We start from the raw sequence: 8962 nt of genomic DNA, 5'->3' as shown, positions 1-8962 counted from the left end.
TTCCAAACTCTAGATATCGGCCGCTCTTCCAGTTGTTCAGATTACATAGGGATCACTCTAAAGCCTACTTCTTCATATCTATCTACTTCATAGATAAGGTTTACAGTTTACATTATAAGAATAATGTTCAACCCCCACTATCAGAAATTCTCTCTCATTACTCTTAATTTGGAGAATTTGTTCAGAAAATCTGAGGTTCCTCATGAAGGGGATATTAAGTTTTCTCCTTTTATTGGAGAATTGAGATTTCCTCTTCATTATAGTGATGCTCCAAGTACAGCAATACTTAATGGTCTCTTTCAGAGGCTTTATAGCTTGTTTAAAATATTCTACACTGAAGTTTGGTAAGCGGTCTAGAAAAGATCATCGCTGGGATCAGGATTTATTCCGTGATACAACACTTTTAAGGTAAGTAAAGCCTAGGCCTAATATTCTCCGGTGTTCATGTAACTCACTGGCCTTGCTTTGTTTTAATAAGGTCCTTAGCTATGGCATAATTTTTTTAGTTATATGGGGTTGAGATTTTCAACGCTGACAAAGATTTTGCCACAACTCCTCTTAATCTGAGTGGAGTTCTGTGGCTAAATACCCTATTTGGCTTTGAAAATTTTACCCAGTAACTGCCCTTTTATGCTGTCAGACTTAAAAAAAAAAAAAAAAAAAATCGAGATACATGACTTTAAAATTCATTAAATCTCTATTGACAAAGGAACTATAAAGTTCTTTTCCCCTTCCTGGGCTGCAGTAGTAAAAGAGTGGTGGTGGAATCATTGTGGATGATAGAGAAGATAAATCTCACCCTACTTTATTTGGGCAGTGTCCTTAATACAGCCTCCAGAGAACATTTTACAACAATACATTAAATACCTACTGCTACCTAAGTCTTAACTGCCCAAAGTATTCTGCCCTCAGCTGGAGTGGGGAGTTTTTCAGGCTGAGAGCAGAGAGGGTGAAGGACTGACAGTATGAATGCATGGGGGATCTTAAACATCTGTAGGAAGTGGGTTTTCCAGCCAGTTTTGACTCTGCTAGAATATTTCAGAGAATCTGTTGCCTGTGCAGTTCCCTCATTTCAAACCGAGACTTGACTTTTGTGGTGTGGCATGGCTCATCTTCCTTCCCCACCCCCATCCCCCCATTGCTGTAATTTAAATTAAAACTGTTACCTTGGAGTGATGTTGAGAGTTAGTCTCTAAAGCTTTGTGAAGCTGAAGCATTAAACCATACGAAATGTTTTTCTTGTTTTTTCTCTTCCCTGCCCTTCCTTCTGTCTGAGTTGCCATTCTTATGGTGGTACTGGGCTGGCCATGTTTCCCTTTGAAGATAGACAGTGTTACTGCTGAATCGGTGGAAGGGCTGATGAGCAACATGAGCTTTGCTGGCCTAGGCCTGGAACCTGACTCTACTGCATAGCAGCATGCATTCTAGAAGTAGGCCAGCCCCTTCAAAATTCTTCAAGCAGCTGTGACTTAACAAATGCTTAGGGTCAAAGCCTGAGGGGAGTCTTGTACAAGGATTTTTGGTGCTTTATTTCTAGTGCAATGACTTTAAGTCTGGGCTCTGTCCATATGACAACTTTGAAAAATTAAGTAGAGTTATGGCGGGACTGGTTAAGCTTTTCAGCATGGTTCCTGCAGGTGTGGGTTCCCAATCCATTGTAGAAAATTTTGTAACCTGGAAACTTCACACACTCCTTGACAGGTAATGGACCTAAACATAGAACTGTTATAGTCTAGAATATTGGCATGGTACAATATAGATATTGCTGCACTCGGCGAGACAAGACTAGTTAGTGAGTCGCAGCGGGTATAGTTTATACTTTTTATTCAATTGGCAAGTCTGAGGATGAACACTGTGGGGTTTGCCATCTGCTTTACGACTGCCCACAAATTTGAGTCATTGCCGAAGGGTGTTAATGACAAACTTACGCTACTCTGTGTCAGCTTTGCTAAAGGTCGTTATGCTTCTGTGATTAGCGCATATGCACTGAGAATTATCTATGCAGATAGTTGTCCATATCTTCATCAAACCCTTGATAATATCATCAGGTCAGTTCCTTGTAATGATAGATTGATCATCCTGTGTGATTACAATACTAGGGTTGGTCGGAACTATACATTATGGGGCAATGTGATAGCTCATCACAGAATTGCTAATGTGAGCTGCAGCAGCTTGCTGCTACTTTCCAAATGCACTGAGCACAACCTAGTCATCACCAGTAAGTGTTTCAGCAGGCCAATAAATAAGACTACCAGGATGCACCCCTGTTCAGAACACTGTGACATGATTACATTATTGTATGGTGAAGAGATCTCCATGATGTTAAGCTCATTTGCATCATGATAGGTGCCAACTGTTGGTCAGATCATAGGCTCGTGGAAAGTCAAATATCTCTTCATATTGCTTTCAAGCAACATAAACAGTGACTCAAGCCAGTGAAGAAAATAAATATTTCAAGCTTGGAAAACTGACTGAATTCCAGCAGAAGCACTTCCCTTAGCTACAGAAGACTCAGTGGATGTTGAGATAGCCTGGAAACATTTTTGGGGTACAACACATAGCTGCTGAAGTTTTCACCTTCATTAAAGAGGAACCATCAGAATTGGTTTGAGAATGACCCTGAATGTGTCAGCTCTTGAACTTATACCATGGTATCCATTGAGCCTACATAGCAGATAAGGATTTGTCAGTTGAAGGCTGCATATCATTGAGCAAAACAGATCAAACTTTGGCAAATGAAAAACCAGTGGTGGGAAAAGAAGGTAGCCGAGTTACAACTGTCAACAGACCAAAAAGACCCTTAATACTCTTTTTGCTGGTCTCTGTACTATGCACACTGAATGGCAACTGAGTCTTAACTGACCAAAAAGAAATATTTGCTCAATGGACAGAATGTTTGTTTGCTTCTTAACTGCTCTTCCAACATCTCTAAGGAAGCAATTAATGCTCTTGGACAATACCCGTTAAAAGAGCTTGCACTAACTCCTACCTTATATGAGACCATAACAGTCAAGTAGATGTCACAAGGGAAAGCACCCGGATCAGATGCCGTTCCAAGCAGAGATCTTGTAAGCAGGATGGCTACCATATTGCAAGGCATTTTTCAGGGCTCTTCTGTATTATCTGGGAACAGTCAGTGACACAGGATTACAAGAATGCCAATATGTTAGTCACCTTTATCAGTTTTTCCTACCCATCCATCTTATGTTTATGATCATTGTGCATTTCCCTACTTTCTGTTGCTGGAAAAATCCTTGCACGGGTCATACTGAAAAGAATTAACGCTTGTTTTGTGGAAACCATCTTTCCTGGCTTTCAGTTTGGATAGGGGCACTGTAGAGATGCAGCTCATCAGCTCCCGGAAAAATGCCTGGAGCAAAACTGCCGCAGCCCTTCATATGGTGGTTGTTGGCTTACCCAATGCTTCTGATTTTGTAAATTGCAAGGGACTGAGGGAAACTTCGTGGTTTTTCATCTTTGGATGCCCTCCATAGTTTGTTGTGCCATGTGATCCTTCTTCCTGGGATGGGATGATGACGAGTGGTGGAAAATGGCGAGATATCAAACCATTTTCTGGTCACTAATGGCAGTGAACAGAGCTTCCATGCTCTTTTCCATCCATTTTTCAGTTATGTTCATGTTCATAACACTGACACAGTATTTAGTTCCCTACCAATGGGAAGTTGCAGATTAAACAATGTTTCTGTGCTTGCACAAAAGTGGCAGATTTACTTATTTAAGGGGCTTTTATTTGCTGATGACTATGCACTGGTTGCTCACTCTTTGAGGACATTCAGTTTATAATTGATCACTTTGGTTGTGCAGTTAATTGCTTTGGTTTTACAGCTCATTTAAAGAAAATAAGTACCAACCTGCGCCAGGGCATGAGCACACCCATCCAGTTAAAGTCAGCACTGCTCTTCTCAGGTCCATAGAGAAGTTGTTACCTAGAGTGCTGTCTCAGAAGATGAGATTACCCATTGCGTAGCCAAGATTAGCTCTGCATTTGGAATGTTGTCACAGTGCCAATGGAATGATAGGGAGAGGCATCAAAACAAGCACTAAGCTAAATGTCGGTTGGTCAGTTGTGCTAACAACGGTTCTGTATGGTTGTGAGATGTGGACAACACATTGCCGCCATATCAGAAAACTTGTCAGTTCCATACTTGCTGTTTTCAATCTGTATGCAAGGGCAAATGGCAGGACAAAATGCCTAATACTGAAATCCTTTATCATTACCAGCATTCAAAGCGTGCTCATAATAGCTGAGCTGTGTTGGTCTGGCCAGCTTCTTATGGTAGACTTGAGAATACCCACGGCTGTGTTTTATTGTCAGTTAAAACAAGGCACCTGCTCTCATGGTGGTCAGTACAAATGGCATGAAGATACACTGACATCAAACTTGAAAGCCTATCAGGTCAATTTCAGTAATTAGGAAGCAACAGCCCACAACAGGGTGGCAGCAGATTTGTCATGTTGCCATTAACCACTTTGAAGCAAGATGCATCAACACCTGATGTGAAAAACATGAACAGTGCAAAGCAAGGATCAACAACTTGCAGTGGTCATGGACAATTTTGTCTGTCCCACATGTAATCATGTTTGCAGTTCTTGCATCAGTGTGATCCCCCCTCCCCCCCCCCACATCCGTGTTCGTTTACAGTGTTCACTGAATCCTCAAACGTTGGCACTAGACTCCATCCATCCAGTAACTTAGTCTATAGCATGAATACAAACCAGTTTGTAACAGTGGTGAGGGTGCAAACAGTGTTAAAATGGAGGCTGTAACCAGATGAGCAGTTGGTCATGGCATGCCATCTGTCCTGGCTTACTGAAGGCCTGACTGCTACGCTTACAGTCAAATCAAGGGACCTGGTAACATTTTGTTAAGGTGACCATCTATGCTATAGCCTAGGACCATGTTATAGCAAGGTCTGTATAAATCTAGTAGCAAAATGATTGTGATAACCAGTGTTTTCAGGGTTACTGGTCTTGAAGCATAGAAAATAGGCAGAACTTGAGTTTCATTCCCAGCAAGTATGACAGCAGAACAGTTACATTTTTGCCAGCACGCATCTTCCTGAATAAGCTAACTTGATGTGATCTTGTACTTGGAGTCTCAATGTTTAACTGCTGAGCTCATATGTATTCTTCCAGGCTTTAGTTCTTTAAATATATTTGTTCCAAATGACAGACAATGCTAATGCATTGAGAGAACTTTACCCTGTATTTAATCTTTCTCTTTATTATTAATCAACAGAAAACCGCACCCATAGAAACAGAATTTTTAGTAGGGCTATTCACTTGAAACCCAAAGTTACTTGACAGGGGAGAGTTTTAAAATGTTGATACTATTTCTTTTCTGTCTACTTGCAAATTAAAGAAGAATCATGCTAAACTTATGTAGTAACACCTTTGGATTAAAAAAAGTATCATTACAGTGCTAATTAACATAAACACTGTTTGCATAAGAGTGGGTTTTAGTCAAGATGACTTGTGATGAATGGATAGTCCTTTCTCACTCCCAGTTTCCCTGGCACACCTAGATAAAGAAATTTGTGGGTATTTATGGGGAAATGTATCAACTTCTAACCTGTAAAAATCTGGTATTTGTGTAACATTCAGATGAGTACTGTTATTTAATAGGAGCCTCTGACTTTGGTTAGACAATTTCAGCTCCTCTAGTGAGGAACTGGAGATGGGATTCTTCAGCTTTATTTCCGTGTCTTACATGGAGTTGCTATGTGACGATGGGTAAATTACTTAGGGTTGGTCTACACCCTGAACTTGCAGTGGTTTAACTAAAACTGGTAAATTACTAAATTTACCTAAATTGATATAAGCCAGTTGTGAACGCATTTCCTGTTAATAGGTTTGTACTGGTTTAACTAAATTGATTTAAAAATACTTTAGTTAAACTGGTGCAAGTTGCATGTAGACTCATTTCTTCACCAATAAAAAAGTTACTTACCTTGCAGGTGTGTTGTGAAGCTTAATGAATATTTCGTAAAGTACTTTGAGATCCGTGGAGGAAGTGTATTTCTGTAGCACATTATCCGGTCACCGTCAAACCCAATGTGGGTGATATGGCTTATTCAGTGCTCAGTGTTCTAGCAGATATACTGAATTCCACGGAGACCTGTTGGAATTATGTTATGCAGAAACAAATATGCTATGTAATGGGCCCTGAAACTTGCAAAAGCTGGGCTTTGTTGAGATGGCAGAGAAGAGTTTCACAGGTGAGGATGCTCAACTGTGATTGTCCTGCTTGTAGTCTAGGAAAATGAAGTTCAGGAACCATCAGCATAGCAACCGGCAGTCCTAACAGTCTTGAGAATTAGGGCTTGTCTATAAAATGGCATGAACCTAACTAAACTGATTTAAAATGTATCTAGTTAAACTGGTGCATCTTTTCTAATGTAGACAAACCTTTAAATCTTGTGACTGACACCTTCACCTGCAGACCTGAACTGAACAGAAATGGAGGGCATGTCATGGCGCACAGGTGCAATGTTTGACCATCTCCTTAGGAGCAGAGTTGCTGAACTCTGCACCAGCTGAAGCTTTTCCAGCTCTTCACTTGCAGCACATTGCAGCACCTATCCCGAAGGTAATGCAGGTGACTCACTAATTTCAGTCACTCTTTTTAGCACTGACCCAGGACAAAACACCAAGTAATCTTCATGCCCTAAATGTATGGGGTTTGAATAGATCTAATTAATGCTTTCTCCCCATTTTATTTAACCAGAACAATTCCCAAACTGTTAACCTGAATTGCTGTTTTTGCAGGAAGCTTGAACTCAGCCAATAAATAAATAAAAATTAAAGGACTTTTTTTTTGCGGGGGCGGGGCTTATGCTGTTAAAATACTCTGTGTTGATCGTTAAAAGCGCATCCACAATGCAATGGTGTGGAAGAACATATGTGGTGTAAATTTTCTAGCAGGGCTCAGGGATTGCTTTGGTTTAGCATTAGTCTGTACATCTCAACAGACCCTTTCCTTAATTCTTGGGGTGTGTGAAAATGGCACCAGGTTACAGCCATCCAGATTAGTAGGCAATCTGCAAACTTCCTCCAAATTTGGCTGTCAGTTCTGGTCTACATCATCCCTGCTCTTCTAGTTTTAGCCTTAGCTTGAGCAGTAGTGGTGTGGGGAATGCAAATTTAGGATTAGAAAGGGGGGGTGGGGCAAGGTCTGATTTGTGTCAACTGGGAATCTGAGTCCAGGGTTCTTGCAGCGTAAAAACTATTGTGTATAACCACCCAGGCACCTTCCCTTCTCAATGATGCTTTGGTCCCAACAACCAAAGGTGTTCTAGAGCCAAGAGATAAGCTAGACATCCTTGCCTCAAAGTTCTTTCTCACTAAATAGTCATGTGGAGGGATTCAGTGACTTCCATTTTTAAACCTCGACTATGATGTGGCTAGTATTTTCAGAAGAAAGGAACAATAAAAATACCATTTAAAGGCAAGTAATTGGGTATGCCCAGTCCCCTTAATAAATAGGGCATGGGAGTCATTTCAACAGAATGCTCTCTTTTTAAATAAGCTTCCTTCAACTTACTCTCGCTGGATTTGGTGGTTGAGTTGCTGTGTCCTCTCAACATATAAAAACAGGAACAAAAGATTAGTGCAATTCTGCATGTGCTGACTTACAGCCCTATTAAAGAATGCTTTTGTCATGGGGTTGGTGGGATAAGAGAGATGTACTGCGCTGCGGGCACCATTGCTTCTTCAAGGCACTTTTCGAAAATTGTAGGCAGTAGCACAAGGGCTTGTGAGTTTGGCTGCGGCCAGCTCTTCAGTGAAGTTATTACTAGTACCACCCTGAGAGTCCCCATAAAGTACAAGCTATGGGCGAATTATTCAGAAATGCAGATGCTGTTTATAAAGCTCTTAATGTTAGAGGCTGGGCTCTCCTGCTCGGACTTTCCTGGCTATCACCTTTTGTTTTCAATGGGGGCTAATAGATTACCCCCCCCCCAGCTTTCCAGGATAATGCCTTGAGAGCACTGAGGGGCGGTATTTAAGGTCAGTAGCCTCTTTGTCTCCTTTCCTTTGGGCCAGGTTGGCATTAATGGGCTCCACCAGGCAGGGTCTCGGGCCAGGAGGAATCCAGCAGTGGGCCCTTCACTTCCAGGCTGCCTTGCCTGTCAACTTCTTAGTTAAAGGAAACTGAGCACCTGGCTGCCTGGGCAATATGTTGCCCCAGGGCCTTGGGTGGGAGACAAGAAGGCCTCAAGGGCTGGTGCTGGCCCTCAGGCTCCTAGGCAGCAGGTCACCTGTGGGCCATGTCCCTGACCTGTCTCTGCATCCAAGTGCTCGGGGGGGCTGAGCCGTCAGCGCCTGGAGAGACTGTTCTCGGTGGGGCGCAGGAGCGTGGCTTGCCCCCTTCCCTGCCAGCCTTGCCCCATGCCAAAGGAGACCTCCCGGCCGGGCCGGGCCCAGGTTGGGCAAGGTGGGGAGGCAGCACAGGGTGACCAGAGAGCAAGTGTGAAACACGGGGACAGGTGTGTGGGGGTAATAGGTGCCTATGGAAGACAAAGCCCCGAATAGCAGGACTGTCCCTACGACGTGGGGGCAGCGGCTCCCCCCAAAGCCGCCCTTGCAGAGCCCGCTCTGTCTGCTGCCTTTCCTCCGCCCCTGCCCCTTCTCCGCAGGGAGCGCCCAGCCCGCCCCCCCCGGCACCCCTGCTCGGGACTGGTGCCAAAAAAAACCAACGATGGGATGCGGTTGCCGGGGTAACCAGACTGGACGTCACAATCTGGGCATGTGTGATTCCGGGGGGGGTGTCGCTGCAGGCTGGAGGGGTTGGGGCTGGAGCGGGGGCGGGAGGAGAGAGAGGCCGGGGGAGGGGGGGAGGGGGAGGGAAATTGCTTCTTAAAAAAAAAAAAACCCACCCAGGGCCGCCGCAGCCATCTTCGCGCGGAGCAGCCGCTCCCTGCGCCCGGCAGGTGGGAGC

Source organism: Eretmochelys imbricata, chromosome 18, assembly GCF_965152235.1.
Source record: "Eretmochelys imbricata isolate rEreImb1 chromosome 18, rEreImb1.hap1, whole genome shotgun sequence".
NCBI classification, from domain to species: domain Eukaryota; kingdom Metazoa; phylum Chordata; order Testudines; family Cheloniidae; genus Eretmochelys; species Eretmochelys imbricata.
The sequence above is the reverse complement of the archived record's forward strand: the minus strand, read 5'-3'. Positions refer to the sequence as shown.